Source organism: Typopeltis vanoorti, chromosome 14 (genome assembly GCF_054136105.1).
Source record: "Typopeltis vanoorti isolate ZY-2024b chromosome 14, IOZ_Tvanoo_1.0, whole genome shotgun sequence".
In the NCBI taxonomy this organism is placed as follows: domain Eukaryota; kingdom Metazoa; phylum Arthropoda; class Arachnida; order Uropygi; family Thelyphonidae; genus Typopeltis; species Typopeltis vanoorti.
Genome location: NC_143562.1, coordinates 62,497,138 through 62,509,269, shown reverse-complemented (window position 1 = coordinate 62,509,269; position 12,132 = coordinate 62,497,138). Strand labels below are relative to the sequence as shown.

General features: G+C 37.6%; 1 protein-coding gene across 3 annotated transcripts in view; it reads right to left on the bottom strand.

Moving 5' to 3' along the window:
• Window positions 1–12,132, bottom strand: part of Sec31 (COPII coat complex component secretory 31) — a 486,555-nt gene that overhangs the window by 327,602 nt on the left and 146,821 nt on the right. The window contains exon 1 of one of the 3 annotated variants that reach the window (XM_090403343.1): window positions 4,224–4,257. The exons of 1 other annotated variant lie outside the window; for it this stretch is intronic. The gene's annotated coding sequence lies outside the window, so the exon portion shown is untranslated. Of the gene's footprint in view, window positions 1–4,051; window positions 4,144–4,223; window positions 4,258–12,132 lie in introns of those variants that run through there. One more of the 3 variants, XM_090403345.1, reaches the window with a different exon arrangement.

Below are 12,132 nucleotides of genomic sequence, written 5' to 3'. Positions count from 1 at the left end.
GATATGATTGAGACATTCAAATTACTGAAGGGTTTCTATAAGATTATTTCAGAAGATATTTTTGAGAATAGGACTGGTGGTGGGAGGACTAGGGGCCATACATGGAAGCTGAGCTAGAGTGTGGTTAGAAAGTGTTAGAGCTAGATTTTTTTTAATTGGAGAGCAGTGAATGAGTGGAATAAGCTACCAGAGTCTGTTGTGGGTGCCATGACTGTGAATGAGTTCAAGGCGAGGTATGATAGATACTGTGTGAATGTCGAATAGTTGTTCTTGACATGATGTTAGGGCCTCCCTCGATGAGTCTAAGGACTCCTTGGAGTTGCCCGTAATAATAATAATAATATTAAAGAACCAGAGTTAAAAGAATGACGGTGACAGGTGGTTTTACAGGACAGATTTTTCTATCTACAGTAGGAGAAAAGGAAATCATTCTTGGAAGAATTTGAATACGAGTGCTAAAAATATAATAAGAGATAAACATGAACCATTACATGACTAAAACTGAACATGTAGGAACCATTACACAAAAATAAAAAACAGAAACACATGGTGCAGCGAAGCTGGCATGGATCAGTCATTGTTCAGTAGGTATGCATGATAGTTGGCAGAAAAGTTAAAATCTAATGTGTGGAAAGATCTAATAAATAACTTCCAAATATGAAAAATCATTCCTTGGTTTCCGATGGGTGTGCCTTGTGAGTGGATAACCATCGTAAGCACTTCGATGTTGCGGGTTCTGAAGTTGTCTTCTATGCAAGACATGGAGCGATTGCCCCAATTCAATATTATTATGGTGAGTGTGAAAGAAGTGAAAAGCAAGGCCTGAGCCTCTCTGTTATTAAAATCTCCAACATGCTCTTTTTGTCTAATTTCCAAACTTCTAGATGTTTGACATACAAAAGCAAGGCCACAAGAATATGGAATATTGTTAACTCCAGGATATCTGTTGAAAGGGTTGCCTTAGTCGAAAAATCTACATACTCATCAGAAAGGTATGTCTATGAGATTGAACAGACATCCATGAATGCTACTATCAATAATAATTCTGACTCATGTAAAGTACATATGATATATGGACTCCGGAAATATGACATTTCCAAAGCGGGAAAAAAAATGCAACGTCAACTTTTGTTAGTAATACAATGAAACTTATTATTATTACGGGCAACTCCAAGGAGTCCATAAAATCATGTCAAGAACAACTATTCGACATTCACACAGTATCATACCTCGCCTTGAACTCATTCACAGTCATGGCACCCACAACAGACTCTGGCAGCTTATTCCACTCATTCACCACTCTCCAAGTAAAAAAAACTAGCTATAACACCCTTGCTAACCACTCCTGCCCAGCTTCCATGTATGTCACCTAGTCCTCCCATCACCAGTCCTATTCTCAAAAATATCTTCTGAATTAATCTCACAGAAACCCTTCAGTAATCTGAATGTCTCAATCATATCACCCCTTTTCTGCCTGTCAACCAATTTGTGCAACCCACAAATCTTCAACCTGTTCTCATAAGGTTCATTCCATAGACCTGCTATCATCTTGGTCAGTCGTCTCTGGATCCTCTCCACCTCCTCCCCATCAAGAAGAAACCCTGGCACCCAAATCTGAGCACAGTAGTCTAGATGGGATCTTATCAAGGCTCGATACAGAGGAACAATAACCTGTTTGTCTCTGCTTGTTAAAGTATTTTTCAGCAACCAAGTGATTTGATGAGCTGATTTAGCCACTTTTGCGATGAGCCCCCTAAATTTCAACTCCCTATCCATCAACACTCCCAAATCCCTGGCCTCGTCAATCTCCTGGAGTACAATTCCACCAATATGATATACTGCTGCTAATCTTTTCACGTCAAAATGCATAACCTTACATTTTCCCACATTAAATTGACATCCATTCTCCTTAGCCCAGTCCTCCAAACTATCCAAATCATCCTGCAAAATTTTGACCCTGTGCACTCACTATTGCTCTGCCCAAGTTTGCATCATCAGCAAACAAATGTACACTTCCTCTCAGATCCTTTCCTATATCGTTAATGAACAAATTGAACAGTAGTGGTCCAAGAACAGAACCCTGTGGCACACCACTAGTCACAGGCCATCTTTTGGACTCTACTCCTGAATAAACCACTTTCTGATATCTCTCCATTAACCACCCTCCTATCCATCTCACCAATCCTATATCCATCCCCATATGCTGCAGTTTACTGATTAGAATTCCATGTGGTATCCTGCCAAAGGCCTTAGCAAGGTCCAGTAGAATCACTGTAAATCCATTATCCTTATCCAGTTCAGCCATCACTGTGTTATAAAATGTGAGCAAGTCACTGAGGCATGATCTACCCTTCACAAAACCATGCTCTCCCCCATACAGTATTCCATTTTCATCTATCCAATCCTGTATTTTCCTCGACTATTTTCTCCAAGACCTTGACAAAATTCCTGATATGCTGAACGGTCGGCAATTTACAACAGCAGTCTTGGAACCTCCTTTATGCAGTGATGGCTGAACTGGATACTATTTTCCCTTCTTTCCAACCCCTCAGGACTAACCCAGACCCGGGACTCAAATTAAACAAAATGGTCAAGGGCATGGACAATTCTTTAGCCGCTTCACGTACGATACAAGGTGGTATACCATCCAATCCCACAGATGTATTGACATTGAGGTTTTATAATAGACTATTCACCTCCACTTCATTCGCCACAATTCCCATATAAGCTATTGGTTCATTCATTCATTCCTGCAATGTATACACCTGGATGAACCAATAGCTTATATGGGAATTGTGGTGAATGAAGTCTTTCAAAGTGCTCACTCAGTAATTCCACTATAGCAACTGATTCGGTTACCTCCCTACCATTGGCATTCTTTAAAATCATTCTGCTGTATACATTTTTTCTTCTACTTGCAACATATCAAAATAACTGTTTGGGATTCTCTTTAGCCTGCATGGCTGATGTTCTTCCATAATCTTCTTTTGCTTTTCTTACCCCACTCCTTACCCTCCTGGCCTGAGCTTTATACCGTTCATGTGCCTGCGGGTCACTTTCTCCTTAAATTCCCTCCACAGTTGTTTCTTTTTTTGCAGCTAGATTAATGGTGTTATTCATCCATTTAACCCCTACTTGTTTTACAATTCAGACCCGGTATACAATCAGCCATAACCTCCTGTAAATGCTCTTTGACCACTTCCCATGCTCTATCGACATCCAGCCCTTGCAGTTTTACATGCCATGGCACTGAACCAATCAAACTCCTAAGCTTGTCATACTTACCAGCCTGATAATTCCACATGTACCCTGTCTTAATTGTAAATTCCACACCTTTAGCTACCCCCAAAGTCAAGACCCTATGATCACTCTCGCCAACTGGTGGCAACGTGGTCATATTCGTTACAGCCAAATTCTCGGTTGCAATTACTAGGTCAAGCACTCTGACCCCTAGTATTTTCCATTACATGCTGTCACAGATAGTCATCCCCTAATAACCGCATAAAATCCAATTCCTTCCTCCCATGTAACCTCTCCTCCTTGCAATGAATGTTACCATAGTTGAAATCTCCCATAATAATTACCCTCCTTCCACTCATTTCTTCTATTTACTTATGCATACTATCTCCACCATCTATTTCATCACCTGGTCTACAGCAGCACCAAACTGTATATTTTGTTCTGCTAGTCTCAATCTCACACCAAATAGCCTCAAATGTGCTCTTTTCTCTATCCTACAGTTCAACTCTATTCTCCTTGGCTGCAGCTCATCAGCTATCATCAATAACACTCTTCCCCCCCCCCATTTTATTCTCCCTGTCACTCCTGAACACACTTAACTTCTGTTTATTACGTATGTCTATTATCAGTCTTCAAAATGAAATCATAACGTCGGTTATTTTTGTGGCACAGATTTATAAACTTTTTGCAGTTCCAAATAAAGAGATAAACGCAATAACGATATTATATTTTAAAAAAAATCGACTGGTACAATGTGATGATAAATTTAACTTAAGAGGTAAATATCGGATTTCTGTCACATGCAACCCACTTCAGAAATTTGACTGTCCAAAACACATCACTTTCTTTGTCGACAAAATTTCACAATGACGATTTCAAAACCGCCGAAAACATTAAATAAAAAGTAAAATAAAACTTCGTATCATACAAACATAAATATTTTATATAAGAAAACCGGCATTATTAAAAACTGAAACACTTACAATTTCAACGTGGCAAAATATACGCTGTATTTGCGACCAGTGTTAGTGCGCCACCTATGCAAACCCTCTAAACTTCAAAATTCGTGTTATAAGAGTACTAGAGATTGTCAAGTCCAATCGAATCAATGAGAAATAAAGCAGTCTTTATTTCTCATATAGCACATATTCAATATCAAAAAGCAGAGATTTAATTGAAGACTATATCGATTCTTTAATTCAGAATTTTGTCAGACTATATAAGAAACAAACGTGATCGATTATTATCATTATTTCATTTTGAAAACTGAGAGGAAGTAGTTGTTAGCGCCTCCGTAGATCAACTGGCAGAATAACGAAGCATCGTTGGGACCTCCTCCATGGAGTCCGACGATTAATCATGGAAGTCCCAAACTATCCACGCAATCTATCATTGAACTCATCAACAGACATCGCTCACACGGCGATGGTAAACTACTAGGAGCAGCCAGTTTGGAGGGGGGGACGGCAAAATTCTATCTCAACAATAAAAAAAAATACCACTTTTTGCATTTAATTTTACTTATTTTGTTCGATTATGGGTGATAAAATAATGCTTGCTAGATACGGCACCCTAAGAAAGGTCCTGATTGCGCCCTTCGAGCGAAAATGATTCAGCTTGTTCGCGTTGTGACAAGAGAAATCATTCATATGGAAATCTTCAAATGAAGGTGAATCAGCCAAACTCATACAGAGGTTCAAAAAATCAGCTGATGCCTTTTATTCTCTTCTGGGGAGTAGGCGAGGCATTTTATTCCTATCTAGCTTTGGAATTTGAGTGAGCAGCTCAATCTCTACAAGTAGTCAATCAGTGATAGCTAGCCTGTGGCCATTATTAATTATAAGCACCAACCGATGAAGAGACACAAAAAAAATTTGCCATCTCTTCGTACCCAAAACGATATGTTATTCTAACAAGATATGTTATTGTCTGAAATAGTGTGGATTATACGGTCGATTTTCTTGAGTTAAAGGGAAGAAAAACCCACTTGCCCGTACCAGAGATCGACTAATTTGGGAAGCGATAAAAGAGAGGCTTAGAGAAACCTCCTCAAGTTGGCGGAAGAAGACAGTCTTGAATTTAAGTCTATCTGCGGGGGTTTAGTACAGAAGATGCTAACGCCACTTCCACTGAGCTACAATCAGGATTTTTTCTCGCAGAAACTCGGATTTTTCATCCAACATACAGGCAAATTAGCCAAGAGAAAACACGCAATCTACAGAAAAACCACTATTAGAGAATAATATAGTGTGTTGTATGTGGATAGGTTTAAGAAATTAAAGATGGAAGACTATGTGGAGTGGAGTGCCCTCCCACAATGAGTCAATAAACTACTTCGAAGTACGAAGTAATAATAATAATAATAATAATAATGTAACATTTTAATTGCTAATTACAACTGTCAGAAAATTATGAAATCCCTTAGCAACATTATTTAATGTTGAATGGATGCAAATTATATCGCGAGTTTTTCATAAACACATAATAAACAAGAGACTGATTTTTTCGACATCATATTTCTTTAGAAAGTAAGAAACACAACTGTATTCCACTATTGAATAATGGAACTTCCTCAAAGGTGACCAGTCCAGAACGCTAATAAATCTAATTATTTTAAAATTACAAGTTGAGATTTATTTTTGAACGATAGTAACAAGAAAATATACCTGGTTATTACAAAAATATAGCCTTGAAGAATCGTAAACATTTAATTACTTGAAGGATTTTGTTTCAGTATAAAATGTATGACAGCCTTGAAAACAATAAGATTAAACCCAATCTGGAAAGGGAAAAACTAAGAAATGCAAGAAAGGACGAATTAATTACAAACACGGAAGAGTAAAAATAATTTATGGAATAAAAATTTATATTCCATAAATAAATAATTTATGGAATATAAAATCTATGAAAAACTAAAAAGAAGAAACCTGCAGTATATGAAAAGCCAACAATATTACTGGTGGTGTGCTGACCGTTTAGAATGATTCATCATCAGATTATTACAGAAGAAAGCAAAGCGGACCATGAGATTGTCGCAAGTTCATGAAGTGACTAGATATTATATTCTAATATCTAGTCAATTCAAATTTTGTTATCATTATTTCGCTTGTGCTATCTTAGCATATATAACAAAAATAAAATTTAATTTGTAATTTTTAAATAATTATATTGATTAGCCTTCCAGTTAATTGATAAACTAATTATTTAAAAATAATGTTGAGTATCTCTATTTCCAATACGCTTTGCTATTCAACAGGACTGTCTAATAATGAGGGGTTACATGAAACATCATCGATGATCCCTTAACGCGTATACAGGACGCTATTAAAGTAAGACATGAAACGCTCACATTATTACTAGCCTCCTATTGACAACTTTCTCGCAACTGGTATGTTATCTGGAATCCAATATTGCCATATTTTATATTTTGGTCTTCTGTAGAAAGTACATCAACACACACACAGATCTCGCTTTTCTGTCTTTTTGTTGTCATCCTGGTCAAACACCTGTTTTAGTATCCTTTCCTTTCACATTTTTTAATTGAAATCACAACCTGGGATTAGCTGTGTTCATACATTCAAGAATGCAAACAATGTCAAGTTCTTTCCAGAAACCTTCATTTTTAATATGATAGTGCCATTGATAAATTAACTCCCCCTAATTATTCTCAGAATTCTCAAACCTATAGTTTCTAATTTTTGATCGTATTTTATATCAATTCCAGCCCTTAGGTCTATAAACTAAAATTAGTATGAACACTGTCTTCTCTACAGCTCCTTTTCTCTTAACTTTATTACTTTACTTCCTTGCATACCAGCTCTGCTCATTCTATTGCCTATTTCCATATTTACTTTGCCATCTCCACTAAAAATTTGTGTTCTAAATGGCTAAAATATTTTATTATTATTAGGCAGCTCCAAGGAGTCCTTAGACTCATCGAGGAATTATTGTTAAATAGATTCCCTATCCTCCTCCTTGATGATGTCTCCACCTTGTTAATGGTGGGAGAGCTTCACATTCCTAGTCCTATGTGCTTACCGGTAGTTGCAATGCTAATAGCAGGACTTCCGAAGTCAGACAGGCCACATCGGAGAGGTAAGAGAAAGAAAGTCACCCACAGGCTTCACGTTGGGGATTGAGAATGGGGCGACAACTCTATCTCATAAAAATGGAGTTGTCGGGAAACATACCAAGTAATCTTCATTGGACAGATTTAAATGGATATCGAACCAAGCCTTAGAATAATGGTTTCAAATAGGCACCTGGAACGCGAGAATCTGGTATAGCGTCAGAGCATTTCAAGAACATACTCATGAATTAAACAAATAAAATGGATATGGATATCGTAGCAAGATAAGAGACACCTTGAACAGTGAGGGCAATTTGAAGACAGCCTTTTTGCTACTTTATGGTGGATACAACTCTGATAAAAAAAAACACGAACTTGGAACAAGTTACATTAGAAAAAAAAGTATGGTAATCTCTTATTGAATTTGAAGCTTTTAATGAAAGAATAAGCAAGCTAATAGTGCAAGCAAAATAGTTCAAAATAACGTTAATTAATGTACACGCAACCACAGAAGCTCAGAGGGGGGAAATCAAAGATGGTCTACTACCAGATATAATCATCCTATTAGGAGATTTCAATGCAAAAATTAAAAAAAAAAGGAAATATATAAAAATGTTGATAGCTAAACTCTCACTAGACAACTATTACTGGTGAAAGATTGATTAATGTCGCCGCATCTAGAAATTTAATAAGCGACATTATGTTTATGAGGAATGGAAATCTCCTCATGCATATGCATGTATGTTTCGTCAAACAGACTAAACATACGGAGTTTCAGAGGAGCTAAGTGTGATTATGATCATTCTCTAATTGGTGCTATTCTTAAAGTCAAATAAACAGTAAATATTTTTCAGGACATGCGAAAAATAAAAGATGTGTGCGAATTAAAACAAAATTTGGAAAACATGCAGATGGAAGAGAACTAAAATGTTGAAAACATTTGGAATCATATCAAGGATAACATTGAACCACCGTAACTCAGCAGTATAGACGAAGCCCTTTCGTCGGAAAGATCTGGGTTCGATTCTCGTCTGTGACACGAAGAACCTTAATCTGGTCTCTTTCGATGAAAGGTAAGTTATCCTGTCTCATAAGGAGGTAGTGGAATATTCACCCGGAAACTCGGGTTTTTCGTCCCCGAGAACAGGCAAACATGCCCCGTGAACATGCATCTACAGACATAAAACACTCCGGGAAGCATGGGACCAACCACCTTATCCTCCAGACGGTTGTTGTTGCAAAGTCCACAGCTAAGAAGAAACATTTAATAGAAAAATTGCCTATGGTTTCTTAACGTGAAGTATTTCAGGATTTCTCTAATCTTTTCATGTAAAATTTTTTTTTGTGTTGGTGATTATTGGTTTTTGTGCTTCTTTCTTTGTATCTCTGAGAAGCGTGAATATCAGTTGGATTATTAAGCCAAATTCTTCTATTTTTTTTCTTTTTTACTGCCAGTTCATTAAATAATTTTTACGCTGTATTTTACTTTGTATTCGAATTGAGTTTTCTGCTGCTACTTTAATGTTATCCTTGATCTATCTATCTATCTACCTACTCTATTAGTGGTCCTAACAGGCGCTTAAGTGCCCACGACCTTTCCAAGTATTCCTGGACTTCGAAAAGAAACATTTGTTGCTGTGATGCTTACTTTGGTGGATAAGATATTGTTAGTGATGTCTTACGTAAGTGGGGAATCGGAAACAGAAGTTTTACGAAAGTTTCGAACGCAGAAAAGAATGAAGAAAGGTCGAGGTCCTATCACTCCTGCCAGAATACAGTCTCTAATACGACGTTTCGAGGAAACTTTAAATTTGTCAGCTCGCCCTCGAATATGCCAGTGTTATCCAAAGCCCATACCAGCGTTGTGGAATCACAAATGAATGCCCTAGCGGCACAATCAGCAAGCGGTATAAGTAGTGCACAGAAAGCTGCAAGAATCACAGGCACAGCAAAAATGTCACTATTCCACATCCTTCATAGTGCATAATCATCACACCACCAAAGTAAGCATCACAGCAACAAATTTTTCTTTTCACAAAAACAATTCTATTCACCCCCAATGACTTTGGAATTTTCACGCATTCATTATGAGCTGTCAGCAGTGCACCCTGCGTTTTACAGAACTTTAATTTGCACATATTTGCAGATGATGCAATTGGTACAGAGCTCTCTATCGGTGAAAAATAGAAATAAATTTTTCTCCCAGCCAAAAAAAAAAAAAAAAATTCCCCTCCTTGTGAGCCTGTGTAGCTCAGTGGATGTGGCGTTTGCCAACCACTGCGCTTGGCCGCACGAAGGAAGACTTGGTTTCGAGTGTCGGCGACTAGAGGAAATTTTTCTAAGCCTTTTTTCGACCGGTTCCCGAGTTAGTCGATCTCTGGCACGGGCAAGCAGGTTTTTCCTCCCGGAAACTCGGGTTATTCGTCCTGTAAACTCAAGAAAATCGACCGTAGAACCCACATTATTTCAGACATTAAATATATTGTGTTAGGATCAGGGACCACGAGATGGCGGCACATTTGAGCCGTCTCTCTTCACTGAGTACCGCTTAATTAGTGATACCCTTGGGCCATCTATCTCTGATTGGTACCAGTGGAGATTGAACTGCCCACTCAGTCTCCAAAAAAGTTAGATAGGGCTAAATGGCCTCGCCTACTCCCCGTATACGGGAATAAAAAGGCGTTAGCTGATTTTTTTTTTTGCGATTCACTTTCGTGCAAACTGCACTCTAATATACCAATTTGTTTAATTTTTATGAATTATTGAAATATCTAGGAACTTATGAGACACCCCCTGTATAAAAATCAGGAGCGAATATTCAGGGTGTGCTAGGTGCAGTGCATCCACAGAATGGCAATAATACTGTTATATTTTTGCATTTATTCCTGTTAAAGACTCTCCTAATTGTTTCTTGGCTTCGCGTCATTCCTAAAATTAAACACAATATACTAAGGCTCTATGAATAGGACACTTTTCAATTCGTAAACATTGCATGACATTCATGTTAATATCAAGGGTGTGCGGTCATAAATACATACACCTTTGAGCCATTTGAAAACAGACGTACAGATGGTGCAGCGTTTAAAATTCTTAGCATTCCAGTTGTTTTAAACCGCCAAGGTGAGGCAGGGTGAGTGGTGAGACAATAGCTCCTAGAAATCAGTGGCTATGATTGGTTATTGTGTCAACCAATCTAACTGAGCGTTGTCATTCGTCATGAGTTGCTGTTTTAGTTTTCTGGGTTTCATCTGTTTTACGTGCATGAAGTGTGAACAAACGCGTTTAGGATATCGATATCGAGAAGAATTTTTTATAAATAATTTCTAACTCTTTTTTTACCCATATTTACAATGGGAAACAGTCTTGACGATCTCCTGGGCCCCGTTTTCTGCAGAGTTTTCGCAGGTTGTATGATTGATTATAGTTGAATCAGGTTGGAACTTGTGTATAAATAAGTAAAACGAGCTATTTCAGCCTTTCTTTGGTTCATTCCGTCAAAATAATAATTTTCCAAGTGATTACTTTTTCGGATTTCTATGTGTATTATATGGCTGTATTTAAAAATCGTATCAAAATTCAAATTATCCGTGTCTCAATCTAGTATTTGCCAATGATAATCTAAAATCTCCACGAAGCATAAACCCTTTTTGCTTCTCACATAAACGGCGTGCGTGAAGCATAGCTATTGTTCATTCGAACTTTATGCTTTCCATGTTTAAAATTATATTAATTGATAAATCAAGGTATTCAAAGTTATCCTACAATTAATTGCTGGGCGCTGATGCGTATGCACTGTTAAAACTTTTATACATAGATAAAAATGCATTCATACGGTCAAATTGATGATTTTTGTGGCAGAGGTTGCAAAAGCCATCCGACAGCACGCCCAACCTAAATGGGCACTGACACCGCTGATATATATGTATATATATATATATATATATATATATATATATATAAATCAGATAATGCCTTTTATTTCCATATAGGGAGTAGGCGAGGCCGTTTAGCCCTATCTAACTTTTGGACAGTGAATGGGCAGTTCAATCTCCACTGGTACCCACTCAGAGATAGCTGGCCAAGGCTATCATTAATTAAGCAGCGCGCAGTGAAGAGAGACGACTCAACAAGTGCCGCCATCTCGTGGTCCCTAACACAATATATTTAGTATCTGAAATAATGTGGGTTTTTTGGTCGATTTTCTTGAGTTTACGGAACGAAAAACCCTAGTTTCCGGAGAAAAAAATCTGCTTGCCCGTGATCAACTAACTCGGGAACCGGTCGAAAAAAGGCTTAGAAAAATTTCCTCTAGTCGCCAACTAGATTCGAAAGCAAGTCATCCTTCATGCGGTCAAGCGCAGTGGTGTGCAAATGCCACATCCACTGAGCTACACAAGCTGTTCTGGACGTTCTTCCTGTCTATGCTCGTTATTGTTTCTTATGATGATACCTTTGTCAACAAAACAAAATCTTTTGAATCCTCCTTCTACTTCTTCAATAGCTTCATAAATCATTTAGGCCAAATGCTGCCATCACTCTGTTTCTCGATCTGTCTCTATATTAGGCTGCATGCATGTGGTTAAAGTGTTTTTCCAATTGTCTTTCATTACCGCAGCAATCCAAAGTACTCAGGATCTTCTTGCAGGTCTTTACTTGTTAATTTTTTTCCCTAAGCACTTCTTTAATCAATTGCTATATGCCCTCCAAACATAGCCAAATTTAGTTCTCTTACTTGATAAAAATTAGAATGTTGGATCTTTGAAACAGGTTTTATCGTTTCCCTATCCCTTCGTTCATACAGTCTAGCATTTTGATTAAAAGAT